Genomic DNA, 24,878 nt, shown 5'->3' with positions numbered 1-24,878 from the left:
TTATTCTAGTTGATTTTACATCTCATGTTTATTAGGCTTTCTTATGGGTTCTTTTATGCATTTTACTAAAATGAAATTTTTATTCTTTTCATTTTTTCCATTTTATGATTTGAATGTTTTTGTGTCAAATTTGTATTTTCCCTGTGATGTCCTTAATTTTTAGAAAACATGCAAATAACTATAGATTTTGAGAAATGTTTTGCTTTTCTGGTCTCCTATCCTTTGTGCATAATCTGCTTTTCTATTTCTAAAATTTTTAAAGGTCAGTTTCATCTTTCACATGTTCTAAAATATTACTGTGTAGTATAATGATAGGATTTTGTGTATGTCATTGTCACATTGTAATTTATTAAAAAGTTAGTATGATTATTCTCACTTTTATAGTCTCCCCAGAATCTCGAAACTTCATATATCATTGTTGAAACTTTCTCTTATTATCCCACTGTAGTTTTGAAACAGTGGTTTTGGTTTGAGCTTTATGTGCAAGAAGTCCTAGATGATAGGGTCTCCAGGGAAAAACGAGGAGAGCTGTGAAAATGAATTGCTGACTCTTGCCCTGAAAACCTGTCAGTTTATTTTGGGAGAAAGATACGTAACCGACCTAGTCAAGTCCAAATGTACCAATGATGAATAGTGATGAACTGGATTTGTAGTCAGGGAAGAAAATAAGGACAGAAGGAAGAGCATGAGTAAAAGAATAAGGGGAAATGTGAAAGTGATTGTCATATACACACACCAAATGATGATGGAGTGAATACAAAAAGGCATGAGACTGAGTGGCAAGGAAATCAGCTGGAAATAATAAGAAATACATGAATGAGAGGATTGGAAGTATGGACTTTATCCTATTTGCTGTTAGAATAATTGAAAGATTCGGGTTAAGGAAATAATATGAATAAGGTTTATGTTTAAGAATGATAAGTAGAAAGAGATGACAGAGAGAGCTGGGATTAGAAAGTGTTGAGCAACTGGTAATGGAAGAGAAAATGGAAGCAGTAAATTTATTTGAACACATTTTGGCATTCATCAAAATTCATAAACAAATTGAATGTGGATATTATTGGAGATGAAGTGGGCAGAGCTGTCTCTTAGATTTTAAGTATGAGTGATTCTGAATGCTGAAGTTATTAACTGAGCTTTAAACAAGGTAGAAAAACAGGTTTTATTGTGTATAAAATTTGTTTCAGGAAACAGTAGAATTTAGCAATCAGATAGGCTTGAATTCAAATCACTGTACTAACCTTTACTTTTTTTGGACGTTGTGTATGTTACTTAATCATTCTGATTGTTAATTTTGTTTATGATAAAACATATAGAGTAATTCTTCTCAAGGGATTTTTATGAAGACTAAACAAATAATGTATGCGAAATAGAGTACCATTTCTATCATTATTATTACTATCATATTGTTATTATTTTTGCCAATAATATTTTTGAGATTTCTATTGGAGAACTATATAGAAACTCAGAATTTGGTAGGTGAATTTAAATGAGCTTTGCACTCAGGGGAAGGTCAAATATTGGAGAAATAATTTTGTGTATTTAATCTCGTGAAAGTGCTGGTATAGAGACCACAAAAGGAACAAAAATATCGTTCATTTCTAGACAGGAGAGCAGATGAACAAGTAATGCTAAAGCAACCAGATGAATAATAGTGATAAGAAGGAAAATCAAAATAGTACTGCCAGAGCGTTCCTGTTGTGGTGCAGAGGAAACTAATCCGACTAGTATCCATGAGGATGTGAGTTTGATCCCTGGCCTCACTCAGTGGGTTAAGGATCCAGCGTTGCCGTGAGCTGTGGTGTAGGTCGCAGACCCGGCTTGGATCCCGCGTTGCTGTGGCTGTGGTGTCAGCTGGCAGCTGTAGCTCCTATTTGACCCCTAGCCCGGGAACTTCCATGTGCCGCAGGTACCTAAAAAGCAAAAAAAAAAAAAAAAAAAAAAAAAAGTACTGCCTCTTAAGTTAAAGGAGGAGAGAATGTGTCCAAGCAAGAGGACAGATATCACAAAGCAGTCAAGGCAGATTAAAAACAAAGTCTGTTTGATCATCCAGAGATCAATTTCAGATAGTTTCTATAGAGAGTGCTAGAGTTAAAAAAAATATATATATACTGTGCAGTGAATTCAAGACACTGGAAGGTGTAAGCATGAAAAAAGTGGTGAAAATTACTCTTGAGAGTCTATGTCAGAAGAAGAGAAATAATGGAAACTAAAATGTATTAATTATTCTCTCCACTTTCTGAGTGGAAAGGACTGACCATATTTGAACACCAAGATGAGGGTGTCAGTTTGTAGGCAGGCTAGGGATTCAAGGAGCTCAGGAAAAGTATAATAAACCACTGAGGAGAATGGGAGTGGAAGGCAATAAGAAACTGTGGACTTATCTCATTCGTATAAATGGTTTTGTGGCTATATGCTCAAGCCAAAAATGAAAAAAGCTCTTTAACTGAGAATAATTTGAATAAAATCTTAACACACAGTTCTGCATCTTATATTTCCTCTAGTTCCTTCTAGTGTGTCCTGATATAAGATGTACATATCTTCCTCAGGCCCTCACAAGTGTAATAAAACCCATAGAATACTCCCCAAACTTTAGATTTTGCTTTAGTTTCTTTCCTCTCATCATTTGTTATACCTCATCATCCTGTATCTGACTATCCATATTTCCAAAACATGCACATTTCACAAAGGAATACATTTTTATTTTCTGCTACAGGCACAAAATGTGTAGAATATGTTACAATACAAATGCAACCTTTGGGCAAAAGGAGATATTAACTCCTGTAGGGCATTGAAACAGGTTAGAATACAGAATTATCATTTATTTTTTGCCACTCAGTACTGACAGATTGGGCTCAATAATGAGTGCTGTCCTTGAGAATGTTGAGCTTGTTAAATGCAGTATCTAAAAAAGAAAAAAAAAAAACCCAAATCATTGTTTTCTTTGAGTTGTTTAAATAATGGCTACACATTTACATGTAAGATTAATTTTATTTTTGTGGTTCAACTGTGGTAAAAGAACACAGATATTCATTAATTACTGTGATTTTTGTAGATTCTTCACTTAATTTTAGATAATCAAAATTTTTGTATAATATAGTATTTGGGGAGATCTAAATTGTGATTGTATTGTCGGACATTTTTATGATGATTTTGCCTTTGCTGGTCACTTTTAATGCTGTCAGCAGAGCTAATTTGCAGGGGATAAAACTGCATTTACCAATATAGAATTATAATGATGTAAAAAGTTTCGGTTCAATAGTCATGTCATATTTGGTCAATAGCCAGCAGTTGCCATTAGTGAGAAGTGAAGCACCTACACGAAGTGCCAAGTCAGTAAGAGAAACAAATCAAAGGAAGATGAAGTGATCCGTAATGAGCAGAGGAAAATCAATAAAATAAAAAAAGAGCCTATCTCTTAAAATGAATGAACAAGAGACTGGCTGAAGTTTGAACTACGTTTGTTCCATGTAAGTAGTCATTCTGAGTGGTAAAGCTTAGTGTAAAAATACTTATTGCTTGCTCTAATTCTCACTGATTGGGAGCCTCTTCAAAAAATGTATACATTGATTGTACCTGGTAATACAGTGAGAAAAAATATGTCTTGTTTAAAAAACATGTTTAAAGGAGCAAGCTTAAAGTCTTCACTATACAAAATTCTCTCTCTACAATATTAAGCCACACACTTGATTGTCATTCTATACATCACTCCTACTAGCCTAATTCCAACTGAATAAAGAACAGTGTGTGAATGGTGTATAGGTTGGCCTTGAGGCTAACTTAATTCAATGTTCTGTCTTGAAACATATAGAAAACTTCTCCGGAAAACATCAAAGAGAAATTCATAAGTCCTCAAAGAACTGAACTATTTCATGGAATCTAGGAGGATCAATGGGAATTTTGGCAAGAATGGAGAATGTGGCACCTCACGGGTATAGGTGCAATTGTTCAGCTTCTCCTATTAAGAAAACTGCCTCAGCTTCTGATTAACAATACACTTTTCTAGCAAATCCACTGCTTTAACTGGGGTTTACACCAGTAGAGGGGAATTCAGGATTTTAGGGGAGCGTTCAGTATGCTACTTCACTGTTCAAATACACTATTGATTTAAGTCTCCCAAAGATGAGATAAAATCAGAAAATACCCAGTACCTCTAAAATTGAAAGACAAAGGTCATCTTTTCTAATCATGGAGCTTTAGGGGAAGGTCAGGAAAGAATGCGGCATCATCTTTCTCTACTACCCAAATGGCCTTATCAACTCAAATCTCAGGGGTCCAAGTCAAGGGCTTTGTGGTACCAGCCTTAAAGATGGGACCCCTAATGCCTCTTGATAGCCACACCCTTTCTGTGAATTGTACTAGGGTTGGGTTATTTGATGAATCAAATGTGGCAGAAGAGGTGGGATGTCACTTCTGACCTTAAGTTATAAAACATTGTAGCTATCAAGTTAATTTCTCTTTTTCTCTCTCCCTCATCACTGGCTTTGGAGGAGCCTTATGGAATGGCCCTCATGGTAAGGAACTGAAGCCTCTTATTTATAGCCATGTGAGTGAGCTTGGAAACAGATTCTCCAGCTCCACTGAAGCTACAGAGATGCAGACCAGAGAACAGCTTGACTGCAACTTCATGAGAGACCCTGAGCCAAAAATACATGGCTAAGCTACTTCTAGATTCCCAACCCTCAGAAACTGACATCATATTTTTGTTTTTTTGCATTAAGCCACTAAATTTTACAATAACTTGTTATGTAGCAATAGATAGGTAATATAATCTTTTTACATCTACACTGAAACACTACCTTTTCATTTATGAATTTTTTTTTTTTAAATAAGTGATGTCTGGAGTTCCCGTTGTGGCTCAATGGGTTAAGAACCCGACTACTATCCATGAGGTTGCAAGTTCGATCCCTAGCTTTGCTCAGTGGGTTAAGGCTCCAGCATTGCCACCTGCGGTGTAGGTCACAGATGTGACTCAGATCTGGTGTTGCCCTTGGTGTGGTGTATGCCTCAACTGCACCTCTGATTCAATGTCTAGCCTGCAAACTTCCATACCACAGATGCGGCCCTAAAAAGAAAAACAAAAAAGTGATATCAAAAATTCTTTCGGAGTTCCCGTCATGGCTCAGTGGTTAACAAATCTGACTAGGAACAATGAGGTTGTGGCTTCGATCCCTGGCCTTGCTCAGAGGGTTAAGGATCTGGCTTGCCTTGAGCTGTGGTGTACGTTGCAGATGCGGCTCAGATCCCACGTTGCTGTGGCCCTGTAGTAGGCCGGTAGCTGTAGCTCCAATTAGACCATTAGCCTGGGAACCTCCGTGCGGGTACAGCCCTAGAAAAGACCGAAAAAAAAAGACTAAAAAAAAAAAAAAATTCTTTCACTTTATGTGTGTCACTGACTGAGTGGAGCCATATCCTTTCTGTAACCATGATTTGGGAGAATTAAAATTAAAAGGTTCTATGCCTGTTTTCAGAATTTTAGTTATCTTATTTATTTAGTTCATGGTGTCTAGCACACATGGCAGGCAATAAAGTTAGGTACAGTCTCTATAAAAACTGTAAAGTTTTACATTCTGCAATTATGCATGTTTACTGTCCTTCTCTGAGTAATTCTGGCTTCTTGTACTACTCTATATAAAGTTAAAGGTAATAATAGTTCTGGATTATTGGAGACATCAAATGAACAAATATATGTAAAGTACTTCAAACAGTACTTGAAATTTTGTACTTACTATACATGTGCCCCTTCTGTGCTATATCCTTCTTTTCATCCTGACAAATAGGGATATTACTGGGGAGACCTCAACCTGTCACTTTTAATCCACCGTGTTTTGTCCCAGAATATAGTCCCCTGAATTCTTATCATGATATTGTTTCTTAAGATATTCAGTCTAACACCAGAGATTTTGGACCTATGCCTTCACCAGGATCAATTTATTGGAAAATTTCAAATTTAAATATAGCCTACCTATTAACTAAGATCACTGCAAAGCATTTTAGCCACACAAAAGAAATGCCAATAATTGCTGGTCCTTTTATGAGAAAAGGAAGCACTGGTTGATGTATGAGCTATAGTGTCAATTAACCCAAAAGAGTGATAGAGAAGAAACATCAGCAAAATATTTTTGAATGCAGACTCCCACGTGAGCAAGAAATCCAGAATGCACCTCCAGTACACATTTAGACCTAAATACATACATGTTTTAAAATAGATTTTTCTTATTGTAAAATTTACTTTGACAATACTTTAATATTATAATATTTTAATTAGAAAATATTAAGGAAGTAAAGTTATAAATGAACTAAAAGGTCAGACAAATCTTGGAATTCCCATTATGGTTCAGGGGGTTAAGAACCTGACGTAGTGTCCCTGAGGATGCAGATTTGATCCCTGGCCTCGTTCAGTGGGTTAAGAATCCAGTGCTGCTATAAACTTTGGCACAGATTGCAGATGTAGCTCGGATCCCATTTTCTTGTGGCTGTGGCTTAGGCTGGCAGCTGTAGCTCTGGTTTGATCCCTAGCTCAGGAACTTCATATGCCAGCAGGTGTGGACATGAAAAAAAAAAAAAAAAAGTCAGACAAATCTCTGTACTGAACTGAGAAATATTCTTTATAGTGCTTGGTCTCTAAAGATGTTATATGTCATCCGATCTAAGATGCCATCAATTGTAGGATGCTCTATTATGTTATGATCCATTAAGAAAAAAAAATGCTGCCAATTAAAATTATGAGAAAATGCTTGCCTGTGATGTATCATTTTTATTTTTATGTGTTGAAAGGGCTTTTTAGACATTTAGCAAATACTTTGATCGTATATTATATTTGTACATGCAGAAGAAAGTAAAATATGAGCAAGATAAATTGGTTAAGATACTCCTAAACTATCATACATGAAATTGAATCTTTTTTTCTAAGAGTAGTGAATGTACATGTTTTTCTCCATAATGTCTGCTGAAACAAGATTATAGATTATTCAGTGTTTCTTAAAGTTTTCTATTATCTTCTCTGAAATTTTCCTATAAGGTACTGACACCCATTCTTCAAAATTTAATGCACATATACAGGCAGTTGCTAATAAGTCAGTTTTGCTATATAATCCAAAAAAGATGACCAGGTCCATTCCAATTTCAGAGATGTTAGAACATCAAAACAACCTGAGTATCAATTAGTGTATGGTCAGGAAACAGGACTAATGCCAGGAAATTCAATAGAAAGAGTATAACTGAAAACACCTTAGAAAATGTTGGTAATAAAAGCAAATAGAGGTAGGTAAGCCATTTAAAATGTTCAGTAAACTCTATTCTTGTCAGTAATCTGGGCTCCCTATACGAATTTTTCAATTTGAAGAGTAGGCTAGCTTAAAGAATAATGATTTCATTATCAAATGCTGTATTATTTATTCATTGCTGAAAAATACTTAAGGATAATATTGGTTAATGCGGAACTTTTGCTGCCCTTACCTTGTCTTTCATCTCAGTGACTTGGACTCAGTTATGGCTACATATGCCTGTACTATTAGGTTAAAAGTGACTAAACCTCAAAATAGTTCAATTAAAAAGGAATTTATTGGCCCAGGTGAGTCAGAAATCTATTTTTAAACATTATTCTTGACTGGATGGATGTTAAGTACTTAAAATGTTATTGGAATACTCTCTAAATTTATCTCACACTTGACAAAACCTGTGAAGAGAGCTATTTGGAATCAATGTAGGAAACATTGATTTTTATACAGTATTCATATTTTAATACTTTTTTAAAACTTCAAGTTGGGTAGAAAAAAAATCTTAACTTGCTGCCCCTTTCACTTTATGAAGGAAACATGTCCTTCATAGAAAGAATAGAAAGATATACCCTCTTCTGTACAAATGACAGGAATGTGTTTTCTTAGGTTTAGAGCCAACTGAATTGATTATGTAATCAGTGGTCAGAAAGAATAACTTCAGAGCAGCTTTTCCAAAGCCAGATACATAATTTGGTTTTTGATATGTGACTTCTAACAATTTACTGCTTTTTATCCAGCAATTGAGATGTATATTGGAACATATACCTTAATCTTTTACTAGTAAGTATTTGTGGGAGCTTTATGGAAGAATACATGTGTATACACATAGGTACACTTTTTTTTTTAAGTCATGAAATATTACTAAAATGTAAATTTCTGCTGTACAGCAAAGTAACCCAGTTCTTTTTTTTTTTTTTTTTGTCTTTTTGTCTTTTTGCCATTTCTAGGGCCACTCCCGTGGCATATGGAGGTTCCCAGGCTAGGGGTTGAATCGGAGCTGTAGCCGCTGGCCTAAGCCTGAGCCACAGCAACGCGGGATCTGAGCCGCGTATGCAACCTACACTACAGCTCATGGCAATGCCCGATCCTTAACCCACTGAGCAAGGCCAGGGATCGAACCTGCAACCTCACGGTTTCTAGTCAGATTCGTTAACCACTGAGCCACGACGGGAACTCCAATAACCCAGTTCTATATGTATATAAAATATTCTATTGTCTCTACCCTACGCATTCTTTTTCTCACATTATCCTCCATTGTGTTCCATCACAAGTGATCAGATATACTTCCCTGTGCTGTACAATAGGATCTCATTGCTTAGCCACTCCAAATGCAATGGTTTGCACCTACTAACCCCAAACTCCCAGTCCATCCCACTCCCTCCCACTTCCCCTTGGAAACTAAAATTCTGTTCTCCAAGTCCATGAGTTTGTTTCTTTTCTGTAGATAGGTTCATTTGTGCCATGTATTAGCTTCCAGATATAACTGATATCATATGGTATTTGTCTTTTTCTTTCTCAGTTCACTTAGTATGAGAGTCTCTAGTTCCATCCGTGTTGCTACAAATGGCATTATTTTGTTCTTTTTATGGCTGAGTAGTATTCCATTGTGTATATGTACCACATCTTCTTAATGCATTATCTGTTGACGGATATTTAGTTTGTTTCCATGTCTTGGCTATTGCGAATGAATATAGGAGTGTGGGTATCTTTTTGAATGAAAGTTTTGTCTGGATAAATGCCCAGGAGTGGGATTGCTGGATCATATGGTAGTTATATATATTTTGTTTTCTGAGCTACCTATGTACTGTTTTCCATAGTGGTTGTACCAATTTACATTCCTACCAACAGTGGGAACAGTGTAGAAAGGTTCCCTTTTATCCACACCCTCTCCAACATTTGTTATTTGTGGACTTATTAATGATGGCCATTCTGACCAGTGTGAGGTGTTACCTCATTGTAGTTTTGATTTGCATTTCTCTAATAATTAGCAATGCTGAGCATTTTTTTCATGTGACTGTTGGTTATCTGTATATCTTACTTGGAAAAATCTCTCTCTTTCATGAAGGACTGTCATTTCTCCCCCTGCTTAACGTATTAACTCATGTCTAGCTTTGATATAAGCCACTCCACAGAATATATGCACTAGAGGCTCATCAAGGAGAAAAACCTCAAACTTATTACTGCTCAATGTCTTAAAATCTTTGTGGAAATAAATATTATTTACAAAAGGATTTCCTGAAAATTAAGTAGTCCATCCATTTGTCTTGCTCAGAGATTCTTAAACTTGGGTAAGAAAGGATCTTAGAGTATTTTAAAATTGCACATAAATTTTATGCAAATGAAATAATAGATTATCTATTATTTTCAGCAAGTATTCAGAGTGGTCTATAACTAAGAAGTGGTTAAGAATCATCTCGCCTGGAAGTTTGCACTGTGGCTTAGTGGGACATAGTGTCCCTGAGAATGTGGGTTTGATCCCTATCCTTGTTCAGTGGGTTAAGGATCTGGTGTTGCCATGAGCTGAAGTGTAGGTCACAGATGTGACTTGGATCCGGCATTGGTACGGCTGTGGTAGGCCTGCATCTTCACCTCCAACTCAACCCCCAGCCCAGGAATTTCCATGTGCCAAAGGTGCAACCATAAAAAGAAAAAAAAAAAAAAAAAAGAAATTGTCTCATGTTATATTTTCAAAACAATAGTTGATATAATGCAAAGGACTTGAAGATTATGTCCTATGTACCTGGACTTCAGTATTCCAAAACTATTGCATATATTTAATTTTCCTTAAATTGAGTGTTAAAATTTTATGTATACTTTAAAAACTATAACAGAAACAAAACATCACTTTGTGTAGTGAAAATATTTATCTTTGGTGTCCATATAAGCAATAAATATGCTTCTTTGAGAAACTGGCATATCTTCATATTTTGGAAGCTATATATGGCTCAAAGAACTGGTTATGTTTTCTCTGGCTTTACTGTTATAGACAGTGCGCTGCCGCATTGGAGGCTCAGTGTTAGCTATTGTACTCCAGGGTACGCAATTTGTGTATCTCTATTGTCTCTACCCTAATTTACCTTTGCCACAAATCTTTGGGGGTTTTTTTGATGTGCATTTTGTTGTATTACATATTTTTATAAGTTGCCTTAAATCATTTCCAAAAGCATTGATGGTACAAATATAAATGAATAAATAGGTAATTATATTGACTGAGGCAGCATATAAATCTTTTTGTTTGTTTTATATCTTTTTTCATGTGGTCCTTAATTTTAAAGTGCTTTCAGAAATGCTTTCTTTAATACTTACTTTTGTATTTTTATAGTAAGTATTTATTATTAAAGTTTAAAAGCTACTAATGTATCAATAAAGTAGTAAGAGCTAAGGGGCAGATGATGAAAAATGAACCAAAAATATATTAACCTGAATGGTAATGTGAGGAAGCTCTTTTTCCCCGTTAGGGTGTAAAAAATATATTTTTGGTATCCCTGCTTTTGGTAGATGTACTCTTTTGCAGTTTCTTGTTCAGAAAACTAACAAAATTTGATACATTCTTGGAATGTGTTTATGTTGTCTTTTTATAAACATAATTATGAATTTTCTGTCTGGGGATGTATTTTAGTTCACACCGTGTACTTTTTTTTTATTATTATTATTTTTTATTTTGTAATGGCTGCAGCCACAGCATGTGGAAATTCCTGGCCAGGGACTGAACCTGAGCCACAGCTGTGACCTGCACTGCAGCTGTTCAACATCAGATCCTTTAACCTACTGTGCTGGGCTGGGTACCAAACCCATGTCTCTGTCGTGACCCAAGCTGCTGTAGTCAAATTCTTGACCCACTGTGCCACAGCAGGAACTCCCACACTAGTATACTTATGTGTGTTGTTTATGTGTCTGTGAAACTAAGCTTTGTCTTTTAGCAAAATTGCAGTTACTTCTATAGCTCCTATTTTGAGTTTTTTAGCTTTAAACTTACATTTGTAAAATGTTAGCCATAGATGTGATTCTTTGTTGCTGTTTGGTAAAAATGGGTTTCTGATTGCTGTCTCATTGTATTGTGATGGGATGTACTGATGAATGAAAAAAGAGAGAAAAAGGGAATTGATTTTTCTTCATATGTCCTAAGTAGGACTCCTCAATCAACAGTGCCATCTATGGAATAGTCATTTAAATATACATTTAGTGTGTAAGTCAAAATCCCAAGCCTAAGGCATAGCATATCTAATAAGCAAACCCTAAAGATCTGCTGTAAACCATTTCTTTCCAGCTACATCTTAATTGTGCTGTAATGGAAGCATTAACGTCTAGCTTAGAGAAAAGATTGAGTAGCCTATTCGCATTCACATTATACAAAAGTTGAGCAGGACAGATTAGGTAAAATTATAAAAGTTGAGTTTTATATATATATATTTGTTTTATTTTTTAAATCTCAATAAAAGGTACTACAACTAACCTCTGAATATTCTGTTGCCCAAACATATGTTATGTTCTCAGACAAACTGAAGAGGTTACCCTTATCATATACCTCATCCCAGCGTAGACCTAGGCTGAGTCCTATGCCTGATATGTGGTAAGTGCTTAGTAAAATCTTGTAATATTGAATATTTGATGACTGTAAAGAAAAATAAAGGCCATGCATGGTGGATATATGACTGACAAACAGCTGTCGTGGAAGAACCATGAAGTGCCCAGGTTGCCAAAAACCAAGTCTACTGGAATAAAAGGAAATAGTTGTCTGGTAGCTCCTAGTCAGAGAGCTGATATGCACTGCTCACTTCACAACATGGCAGATTTAGTGCTGCACCACTAAATCATTGCTCTACTCGGCTTCTGCTAGAAGTGTCAGAGATAGGCTGATCTGATTCCTTCTATAGAAGAAAAAAGAATGTGAGCATCAGTTCCTTCACAAGTTTGCAGTGAACTGCTAAACTATGAAGATTTCACCCTTAATACACAGAGAAAAATTTGCTATAGTTTTCTTTTTTTTTAAGGTTGCCATCATAGCCTGAAGGACTGATCTCCAAGTAGTGATCAAGTGGGCAAGGAAAAGTGAAGTTAAGACACTTCAGACTGATGATTTGAGTTGGCTTGAGAGTGAATATTTGAAAAAGTAGCTACTAGGAACTTTATTCTTTCTACCTTTTGAGAAACTCAGTATTATTGTGTAAAGTAGTTCTCTAAAGTAAAATAAAGACTATAGAGGTATGCTTTAGGGATATGGAATCAAATCAGAGAGGACAAAGCTATGCTTCTAGGTACTTCTACTTGCTTCTTTTGAGAGTGTTTGACAGTTAATCCATTTGATTAATTTGTTCACTGCAACCTATGAGCCCAAGTGGAGACCCACATCTACCTCTTATTGCTTCCAAATCTGTAATGAACACAACCTGTAAGATAAATGGTCCATTTGCCATAGAACTGAATACAAAACTTAAAGTTCATGGTTAGCTTGAAGTTCTTCAATATTAGCATTTTATCATCTTGCTCCCACTCTTTCCTCCCCACATGATCTTCAGCTCTGTTCAAAGCATTAAAAAAATCTCTAAATGATTTTTTAAAAAGCTGCTAAATCTTCATCTGAAATTGATCCACAATTATCTTCAAGCAGGAGACTCCTTTCTGAGGGTACTTACAGACTAGGAGTGGGTTTCTGAGAGGATGATTTTCAGTACAATGAAATGGAATCTTTCTCTTGCATTTTTTAGGATCCACATGCAGTAGTGGTAACATTAAAATAAAGATTCATTTGATCATATGAAAAAGATGACTCTTCCCATCAGAATTTATGCTGCCTTTTTTAGCCATCTTTACAAAGGCCGTGTCTACCAGCTTAATCCCTGACATGTGAAGACTGTCCATTGACAGTCATCCAGATGACCTGTGTTGCAGTGTTGTGCTGTTCAGGAATTTAGTGCCAGCCAACGCAATGACTGCTTGAGCAGTGTAGTTTTGATTTGCACAGTAGTAGTGCTATTTTTATTCTCCCTCTGGGGGGAATGTTGGAGGCTGGCTCTTTAAACATAACCAGTTTAGAATGAAGCAGCCATATGGCTGATTACAGTGATGCTTTTCATTTTAGTTCAGTTTTGATTAAATTAGAATCTGATACTGTAAGTACTCTCTCATATAACAACAGAACAAAGGTTGGGCATCTCAATTTTGGTATCATGTTTGTAAATAAATGTTGAAATTCTAAAGGTAATGTGAAGGATCAAGCATTATGTACATTTTTAAATTCTTGATATTTAAAATAACTTTTCATATTTACATAACGCCTTACTTCAGTACTTAAATTTTTCATATATACATAATGTCTTAATGGACTGTTTACTTCGAAGTACTTTAAAGTTTAGTGAGAAATTGAGGAAGAGAAATGAACATATAAAAATATTTCTTTAGAAAGGAAGTTATAAGACAGTTTACCAAATGCAAGTAAAACTGGAATTAAGCAGTATGTATACCTAGAGGTCAGTTCACATTAATAATAAACATTAAATAAACAGATTCTTTCGTTACATAAAAGAGCTGATTTTCACTATCCTTTTTCCTTAAGAACTAATGTTGTCTTTTGTAGTAATTTATCATCTTTTCTTTGATAGTGACTTCTTATAAAAGATGTAGAAATCAGAATAGAAGGGGGAAATCAAAGGAATATGAGATCTGTGCACATTACTGCAATTATTTGTAATTTGTTCAGATATTCTTCTATGAAGCTTACAAATCTTTTTCTAAATTGTGAATGCCAGAATAAAGTGCATCAACTTGCTACAGTAAGTTTTAGATAGAAAAAGTTGATATTATTAATTTTAAATTTTTATTGAGAAGTTGCCTTTTGAAAGGCATTGCACTATGTCCAAATCTTGAAATACAAACATTATACTATTTTTGTGAGTGCCATGATATCACAATATTGTACCCATAGGTCATTTTTAGACATCGAACATAATTTAATTTTTAATTAATATTTTTGTATGAAGCAGTAAGAAATTATGAGAGGTTTTTATTATGGAGAAGTTTTTGGAGAGATTTCAGTTATGTTGAGAAACTTTTTTCCTAAAAGCTGTTCTGTAACTTTGGTTCCCAGGTGTCAGATTTGTCCATTTTGTTTGACATTGAAGTGTACTTAAGGAACCTGTAGAGAATGGTAACCTTGACCCTCCTTGGGAAGCTCTAGTCTGTTAGTCAACCAGTTAGTCTGTAAGTCAGTCACTCACCGGTCAGTCAGTTAGGCAGTGAATTTACAGTTACTTGTTACAAGGTAGAAAATTTTGGAACCTAAAAGAGAGTGCAGACTTTCTCATCACTGCAAGCACCATGATTCAGTCCTCCATCTAGGCTGATATATGGGAGAGCAGGGAGATAAAGAATTACTTGATGACTGAGAAGCTTTAATCGGGGGATAAAATTCTGACCCATAATCTGCTTGATTTAAGTAAGTAAATTGAAAGACTGCTCTTATTATATCCACACTATTTTGGAATACATCATGATATTAGGCAAAAATAGTGGGCTATTGTATATATAACACTAGGGCTAAAACTTAGTTTAATCACTAATTCATGTCATGATTTTTATCAAATCTAGTTGTTGGTCCATAGCCTTTTTAATTAGATTATTGGGCAAATAATTCCTGTGCCTTATAATTCTAGAATTCTATAATATTTTCTTTATTTGTATTAATCTATAGAATAGTAATTGTCAACAATTAAGGACAGCTTTCTGGTCTACTTGAGGTTGTTTCTTTGTACCATCTCAAGCTGATATGTATATCCTTTCATTTTGTTAGAGTCAACTTTACAAACTGTTTTAGTGATATCCATCAAATAGATCATTAAGTTCAGTGGATGGTGGTATAGAATTGGGTATGACTTGCTACAAATATAAAGTAACAGAATATTATTAATCCAGTGCCAAAGAAAGATAATTTCCTTAAGAAGGTGATATTAGGCCTGTCATATTAAGATAGTAAACTGTTACTGAAACAACAGCACAATGCTAACTGAAAATGTGCATGGTAGAATAATTGTGAATGGTTTCTAGATACTGAGACATCTTGTTATACTACAGTAATGACTGCATTATAATTATAATCGCCTTTCAAAATGTTACTTTGGGTCTTTTAAACTTTTCCAGTGTGCTACCACATAATTCTGGCATTCATAGGGGGTTTACAAATATAAGAATTTTAAGATTTTCTTTAAAAAGTTGATAATTGAGCTGATCCACAGTAAATTCAACACAAGTTAGATGGAACCGTCTGAATCCAGTATTAAAATTAAAAAAGCATATCTAGAGACAGACCACTTTAGTCCTCTATGACTTAATGCAGGATGCTTTTCTGAATTTACTCTAAATAGGAATTGTATAAAAAGGAAGGCATGTGTCTACCTTTTGTTTTGATAATTAACTCTGAGGAGTGTACATTCCAAGTTGATCGGCTGAATAAACATTCAACTTGCAGTCATATTCAAATTTTGAGATTGTTTTCTTGATAATATTTTCCAATTTACGAATTTCTTAAAAACAATCAGATTTTTTTTTTAACTTGGAAGGATAATAATATGTATGAAAAAAATACCTTGGCTCAAAAATGGAAAAATGAAAACCATGAATCAAATTGTATAGCACCTCTTTGGCAGTTCGACATGAGGCCAGAAGCAAGAGTTTACACTAAACGTTGTTTTTAAAATGCAACCTTTAGTGTTATTTGATTTTTTCCCCAGGCAAACTAAGATGTGAAATTTAATAATCCCTTCTGACAATCTTATAAAAATGGACTGCCATGCTTAATTGATGACGGGTCTCTTCATCTGCCACCACCAGGCATTCTCTGTAAGTTATTGATACGGGGTTCACAGCCTCTATCCATCAGATCTTTGACTGCATCTGTGTTATTAACCTCTGAGTTGATCTGAGAGTGGCATCGCCCTGACTAACTGGCTGTTATGTCAGCTTGGCAGCTGGGCTTCGCATGTTCTCTTTCACTTTCACTTTGTCTGCTAAGATCATCTGAACGATAGGAGCAAAGCGGTGTAGCCAATTACCTTGTGATTTCTAGATTGTCCAACTTTTCTTCTGAGATAATGTCAGGAAGAAATAAAATTGTAAAAGATTTGAGTACCTGATGTACTGCAAATATGAGTCAAAAGTCGTTGTGCCATAGAGGCCCAGGTTGTGATTTTAACTCCAAATCTATATGACTTTTGCAGGTTACTTAATCTCTCTAGGCCTCATTGATAAAATAAATTATTTGGGAGTAGCATTTTCCCCAATAATTTTTATTCCTCTTGTATTGGTTTACAGATGAGTCCTACCTGTCAGGGGCAGATCTATCTTTTAGAAGTGTTAAGGACAAAAGGATATGAAGTAAATAAATGAACATGTTGCTAATTCCCCCTCCATCAAGGTCTGAAAGGAGCACATGTGAGGGACTCTTAAAATTATACCACACTGACTTCACAGTAAATCTGCCTCCACCAATTCTACCACATACGCGTGAGGTTTGGTAGGTTACTACTTGCCCAGCTAGGGACAGCATTTCTTAACCTGTCTTATCCCTAAGTTAGATCATGTAACCCAGCTCTAACTCACAGGAGAACACAGATGATACTTGCAGCTTTCAGATTCTACCCCTAAAAAAACCCACTTACCCCCCATATCTTTCCTTTTACCACTGGCTGAGAAAAGCAATGCCAGAGCAATAGTTGGGTTTGGGAAATGGCACCACCATCTTGGACTCAAGAGATAGAAGATTTACCTTGAGTCTGGCAGAGCCAATGTCTTTTGGGCCTCTTTGCTAAAGTAGTTTTGTATATATCCTAACAAATACAAACACCTACATTCTAGTATTTTTATGAGGGTTAAATGATATAATGTATGTAAAATGCTTGCATGTGGTATGTGCAGATACTCTCTTTGCAGGTGGAATTTTTGAATGATCTAGTTTTATTTGAACAGAGGAATAATCCTAAAATCAATAAAGAGCTTAAAGCCTAGTGTTAATGGTTTAAAATATCTATTTCTTTATCTTAATAGTAAATGTTTCACTGTTTCGGAATTTATAGGGCAAAGATACTGCCAGTATCTTCCCATTTGTCTTCATATTTCTTATCCTTTATGACTTTTGGGTGAGTTTATAATGTATGTAATAACACATATCAAAATCTACTATTTCTCTTCTTTTATCATATTTACATTAGATAGAATATATAATGGCTTTCATGCTCACAGATATTCACCCACTGGCCTTACTGTTCTTTTGAGGAACTGCGTCTCTCCCCACAAGGGAGCTCTTGGGATCTTGTCTCTTTCTTCATAGTCTCTAATGCACTTGTGTATATTTCCCTGGGATTTCTAAAATATTGATGAGAGAGAGGTATTTTTCCCCCTCTGGTTCTAATATTTTGGAAATAGGAGAATCAAAGCTTTCTGCGTTGTTTCCTGGTACACAGGAGGAGCTGTGGTTATAATTGATTTATTTCTAAATTCACAAGACAAATTTCATCCTAGGTTTTCTTCTGATTCATGTCCATGAAACAAAATATTTCTCCGTAATTAAGGTGGATTAAGTTGGATTTCTTTTACTTGCTGTGAAAATAATCCCTGAATAAGGAGGAGTCTCTTTGCTGCAGTGCCATGTCCCATGTGCTGTTGTTGGAACACAGAAGATCAATATGCCTGAATTCTCTGCCAATATCAAATTGGCAAGTGCTCTGCCATATTCTAAAAGAGGTGTTCTCTAGAACACATTCCTGCCTTCAAGGGGTTTGCCATCCAGAAAAATGACATGAGCAAATAAATAGTTAACAATACAAGCTTTAAGTAACTGTGAAAACAATAATAAAGATGTGGCAAGGGAGCTATGTGTCATCACAAATAATTTTCTGTGAAACTTGAGGTTTAGAGTAATAAACAAAGCAAAGCATTATCATAAATCATTAGGGAATATTAATAGCATTAATATTTTCTTGGGGATAGTACCTTCAGGCATGCCTCTCCTTTCTCTGCAGCTTGAATAAAGTAAACAAAACTAGGTCTCAGTAGCCAGACCCTAAAATCTGCAAAAATATAAAGCTTCTAAAGGTTATTTCCCATCTCCCCACACCACTCTCATCATCCCTCCCATCCTGAATATCCTGCCTTCATTAGCTCTCCCTTGCGACTTCTCCCAGGCATGGCTGTGTGAGTCTATGCACTAGCCCAGCAGGATTTAGCAGTATGTACATCCCCAGAAGCAGGGAGATTATAGAGTTTTTTGAATTAACTGTGCTGCATAGTGTTTGGTGAAATGTAATTAAACCTAGCATTTTCTCTTACTCCTTGGTTGTAGTTTTTATTTATCATTTCAGGCCTTACTGGGAATGCTGGGGAGAGTCTCCTGAACCAAAATACATTTGTTTGGGAGAAACAACTCATTGCATACCTGCTGAAAGCCCTTCCACAAATTCTGAACTGTTTCATGTATGTCAGCTGCTCACAGATTTTCCTTCTTGGGTCACATCTGTAACATCCACTTCTTTTACTTTCTTATAAATGGAACTGGTCATATAAAACCATACCATTATCATCTAACTTAGAAAGTTTATCACCACAATCACCCTGATTTGCTAACCCCGGGGATTATGCTATCTTGAATACTAAAATGGTTTGAATGAGCAAGAATTTGTCACTTCCTTTAGTTGTGACTTTGTAGGCTTGCTTGCCCACTGTAGCCTGGGCACACATGACTTAGTCAGAGAGGCAGAGCTATGTGTTGGCAAACAAGTGGAGACTTTGGAGCTGAAACTATGATTTGGCAAACAAGTGGAGACTTTGGAGCAGAAACTTAGATTGACATGGGTTTAAGCTTGGACCTACCATTTACTAGCTGTATCATCCAGATCAAGTTACTTTCTTTAAGTGTTACTAACTGGGAGCTAAGACTACCAAACACAAATTAGGAAATTGTGTAATTTAAGAATAATAACATTCAGGAGTTCCCCTTGTGGCTCAGTGGTAACAATCCTGACTAGCATCCCTGAAGACACAGTTTCTGTCCCTGGTCTTGCTCAGTGGGTGAAGGATCTGGCATTGCCACAAGCTGCGGTGTGGGTCACAGACATGGCTCTCACGTTGTTGTGCCTGTGGAGTAGGCCAGGGCAGCTATAGCTCGGATTCAACCCCTAGCCTGGGAACTTCCATATGCTGTGGGTGCAGTCCTAAAAAGCAAAAAAAAAAAAAAAAAAAAAGAATAACATTCATAAAATGTTTACCAGGTATATATAAGCACTCAATATCAATAAATGGTAATCATTAGCTGTGATTGAGGTGACATTGAACATGAATTAGCAACAAGTAAATATATAAATATGATTCTGTGATACCTTTTATGTTGTAAAGAAATTTACCAAATTAAAGGAACCATTTGGGGGTCTTAGTTTGAAAGTTTAGTGTTCCTCTAAAGAAAAAAAATGAGGACAAGATGCATCCTTGGATAATTTTAAACTCAAGTTATTCAAAATGGATTACTGATTATTGCACTTTTATTCCTCACTGATTTTCTCATTCTATAAATATTTATCTATATCTAGCCATTCTATTGTCTCTTGTCTAACTTCTGTACAGTTACTACTGTTGCCAAAATTCCGCCTCTGATGGTGTTTAAATGCAGAGACAGAGGGTAAAAGAGAAAAAAAAAAAATAGCTCACAGCAGGCTAGTGCCCTAAAGACTGCTCCTCCCACTGGAAAGAATTTCGAGGAATTTTATAATAAAAAAGAGAAAAACAGGTTCTCAGATAGGAATCAGAATTGGGACAAAAATGCGTTCTTTCTTTGGGGGAAATCTTAGTCATCAGAGCTGGAGTCAGATCTTGCTATGGTCATGATGGTGGTCTTCCGGGTTATTGCCTGGAATAACAGTATTTGCAAAAAGGGCGTATTGATTAGAGATTAGAACAAACTAGGAAAATTCCTGAAAAACATCATATGCTAATGATATTTCACCCACAGGCAATTATGCTAAGGGTACCTAATCTTCAGTTTATGGGTTATTGTGTTTAGGGTGCAATTAAGCCAGGGGAAGGACAGGGAAGTACTCTAAGCTGTTCAGTTTTAAAGTATTCATTTCTAAAAGCAGCACAAGGACTATAACTTTTCTCTTAGGTATATAAGATGCCTATGCTATTATGTGTCTACCCATGAGAGGAAACCAGGATTCTGCCCAAGGCTGTACTGTTGTTGCATGACTTCCTCCCTTGTCTTTGTATCTCTTTCCTTCCTTATCAGTAACTGTCTGAACCTGTTCCTAGGAACTCAGGGAAGTTCTTGATGGCTGAATGAGGCCCATTTCCTAAGAACAAAACATGGGGGACAGAGAAAGGCTTTTGTCCCCAGGCCCCACAGGATCCTGCTCATTATGCTATCTTGGAGAAACCAACTATTCACTTATTGGGAGACAACATTTTGTGATTAGAAAGGCTAATTTTATGTTAGTGTTTTAACTCTTTATAAGTAAGATCTAAGGGCAAATACAAATTTAAAATAAGAGGGTTGAGGGTTGATTCTCCCTGTGAAAAATAAGGGAAGAAATATCCTATCCTTCCTTTGCTTTGGTATTTACTTTAGAAAATTTGTAATTGTAAATACCTTTTCAGTCTCTTTGAAATGTGTATAAAGCTTTTTAAAGCTAAGTAAGTCTTGTCAGTTTTACAATTCTGGAATATCTTTCTATAGGACCTAGGAACCTTCTCTTTGAAAGACAATCATCAAAAAATATAGCACTCTTATCTCCCAGTTTCTGTGAGAGCCCAACCATGGCCAATTTGCAGAACTACCTCCCATGGTAAAGGTACGAATTTAATTTGCCTTTGGTTAAATCCAATTAACTAATATAGTGAATCATCTCAATTATTAGGTGAATTTAGAATGAACTGTGTATGACAGTGGTGCTGTCAAGTCCTCTTACTTGAATAATAGTTATTATTTTTTACCTAGCATGTATAGAAGGGATTGTATCTGCTTGGCTGAATAAAACGATCAGATTTCTTTTGGCCTTTGCAATCTCTTAGTGGGTTACCTATAAGGCTCATCATGTTCTGGCTTGATACTTACCAAAAAATAAAATTATTTTCTCTCACTTCTAATTTTGTGAAGACATTAATCTGGCTTGGCAGAAGATTTTGTTTTTAATATTTCCCCAACAAAGGTGAACACAAATATCATCCATTCATTAAACCATTCATATTTTTAAAAATATTATTTAAAAATTTCAACAGCTTTTTTTTTTTTTTTTTTTTTTTTTTTGCTCTTTAGGCCACACCTGAAGCATATGGAAGTTCCCAGGCTAGGGGCTGAATCAGAGCTACATCTGCCAGCCTACACCAATGCCGGATCTTTAACCCACTGGTCGAGGCCAGGAATTGAACCCACATCCTCATGGTTCCTAGTTGGGTTCATTTACCACTGAGCCATGAAGGGGACGCCATTAACAACTATTTAAAAATAAATAAAAATCTGTTTATATATGTCTTAGGTGGAATCATTTGATACTATTGTTTTATAAATAAAAAACTGTAGAATATTAGTAGCTTTATGTGTTATAACCTAAATTATGTGCATTTTGAGAAATATGTGGAAGAATCTATAGCAATCTGTGAATGTCAGCTAATTAGTTGGGTGAGAGATTATTATATTCTCTTTTATATATCTTTCCTCATATTTTTAACTGGTTGCAGTTAGTTTGTATTATTGTTTTTTTATTTTACAAAATATAAATTGATTTTAAAAAGATGCTAATTTAGTTGCAACATAAACATCATTAATCCAGGCAGGGACAATTCCACTTTTACTTTTTTTAAATGTCTAGCTCCTAGCATAGGGCTACATAACTATTTGTAATAGGAAAAAAAATGAAACAATATATAAAAAGATTCTTGAGGGAATAGTAAGACCTAAGAAATTAAACTGAAATAGTTGACAGGTGTTTGGCGGTTAAAAAAAAAAAAAAAGCTTGAAACACAAAAACAAAAAAAAATCAGAAGCAGTGTAAATAAATAAATACCTTTTTGGAAAAGTTTGGCCAATAATAGTTGTAAAGTAACCAAAATATTGTTCAGAAGAGATCTTTTCATAGTTTTGAGTTCTCAGAGTGTATCTGCATGCTTATTAGCATCATTATTGGTGACACAGAGGACAAATGTAGAGAAGGAGACAGGGTAACTAAAAGCTAGAGATGACTAAGAAAGCAGAAGGAGGTGCTGGTCTTGAACTGGTCATTCAAAGTTCCTTTGCTGTAATGAAAAAAGGAAGGAAGGTTGCAGAAGCAGTTCTCTGTGTAGATCTCTTGGAGAGTTGGGAGGGCCTTGGCTGATGTTGACTTTGCTGTCTCTGTGAGGCATGGATGCACCTGTTTTTAATGTTGTGATGTCTCTTGCTGAATCCAGTATCTGAACAAACAGAAGTGGTACCTTACATGTTTTCAAAGCTAACTTTCGGTGGCCATTTGTCTGGCCAGCTACTAATTCTGAAGAATGGTCATTGTGCCTAAGTGCCTAAGACAGATGGTTTTTCATCCTTAGTTACATATTGCCAAATAAACTCTCACCGTATGGACAACCTTGGAGTTGGTCACAGTTTATCAGCCCATTTTCTCTTTCCTCTTGGTGAGTTCCTATTTAGGGTCCTTCATTCCTTTCTTTAGTCTGGACCACCAAAGGACTTTAAAAGAAGAGAATGAATTCTGGCTCCTTTTTCTTCCAGAGGCTCTGTATCAATTGGGGTCTGGTCAGGAAATGAGAAATAACTTCAGGTATTTCAAAACAAATGCCTTAATAAAGGTGGCTTGAAAAAAAAATTAGGAGGCCTGGACTAGAAAAGATTAGGGAGGTCATTCTACCATTTATGAAATCAGAAAACGCTCAAATTATTGGAAACCACTGCCATTGAGTTCACTGCTCACTGTATACTAAAGCAGGTGATTTTTTTACAGGACATTGGGAAACTGCTGGAAAAACCTTGATGCTAAAGTCTTAGTAATTGCCCCTGACAGACATGAGAATAATAATTGCTTTTGCTTTTTATATTCCTTCCAAATTTACACTGGTTCCTGTCATTGACAGAATCTAACCTAGGGCCATAATGACTGGAATTCTTGAAAATGTAATTCCCAGGTTTCCAGCTCCTTTGATAAAAATGAACATAGAAGGGGAAAAATGGGCTGAGTAGTGCACACAATTCCACACAATACAAATTTCTCAGCCAAATTACCCACATTCTTTCCCAGAGAACAAGTCTCACTTGACTTACTCTAAGCAATGCTTAGTAAGACAGTACTAATTCAAGAGAAAGTCTAATAGAAACTTATGCCAGAAAGTTGGAAGCTAGTCCAGCATTAAAGGGCTAGGTTGATTTGCCTCTAGGCTCTTAGCAGTAGCCCAAGGGCATAGCACATTAGTGTAAGAGTCATTTGTAGGGTTGCCAAGCAGAAACTCAGTAATATTTCTTTGCTTCTGCTGACTCCCACCAAGTTGTTTGAAAGACAAAATAGGGGGAAAGTAGTACCATTTTTAAAGCATCACTGACCAGTTGTATTCAAAGTTATACTTATCAATCTATGAAGGTAGCTCTGTTGCATGTAATAATAAAGATGATTTGTAAGGAAGTTTGAGATAAAAAAAATATATAGATGAGATTGCTTTGAAGATTTTAACTTAAAGCCATCCTGTGAACTAACAATTGTTAAAAAAAAAAAAAGTAAAAATTTAAGAAAGTTTGAGCAGGATGCAAACACTAAAATCACAGGATATTCACTCAGATTATTATACTGGGTAGTCCACAAGGAACCATTACAGTTAAAGTTAGTAATGAGACTTTGGGAAAACTGAGAATGCCATAAAAAATCAGTGAGTTTTATGAAACCACGATCAGCCCCTTCAGTTTTATGAAATGTCAAGAATTTTTTATTCCTGGATTTAAATCTGATTGTCTTAAATATCCTTCCACTTCCACAAGAATATTGGCAAGCATAAGAAACAACTATCTTGCCTTGTAGAAGCCTCATTTTATTTCTGTTTAGGGAAAAGTCCAGATTCTAAGAAGATAGTGGTCATAACAGGACCATTAGATGCTTAAATTGAGACTGATGGAAAAAGAAATGGAAGACTTAAAACATATTCTTTCGCTTTAGGAGAAACTGAAATTTAAGTCATGCTTGGCAATACTTGAATTTTAGTTTTCGTTAAATGCACAGTGTAAGACCTCTGAAATACAATACATACAGCTTTTAAAATATGGGAGTGGTGAAAGAAAAGTCCCTAAGTTTTTCACTTCTTTGGTTCTCACAGTTGAATAAATTTTCTTTTTTTTTTTTAGTATTCTGCTATCTAAGGAATGTGAAAATCTGTGGGTTTTGTGTGTGTGTGTGTCTTTTTAGGGCTGCACCTGAGGTATGTGGAGGTTCCTAGGCTAGGGGTCAAATTGGAGCTATAGCTGCTGGCCTATACCACAGCCACGGCAATGCCAGATCCTTAATCCACCGAGTGAGGCCAGGGATCGAACCTTCATCCTCTTGAATACTAGTTGGGTTTGTTAACCACTGAGCCACAATGGGAACTCCCTATTTT

The sequence above is a fragment of the Sus scrofa genome, chromosome 2 (genome assembly GCF_000003025.6).
Source record: "Sus scrofa isolate TJ Tabasco breed Duroc chromosome 2, Sscrofa11.1, whole genome shotgun sequence".
Taxonomy (NCBI): Eukaryota; Metazoa; Chordata; class Mammalia; order Artiodactyla; family Suidae; genus Sus; species Sus scrofa.
Note: the sequence above shows the minus strand (reverse complement) of the source record.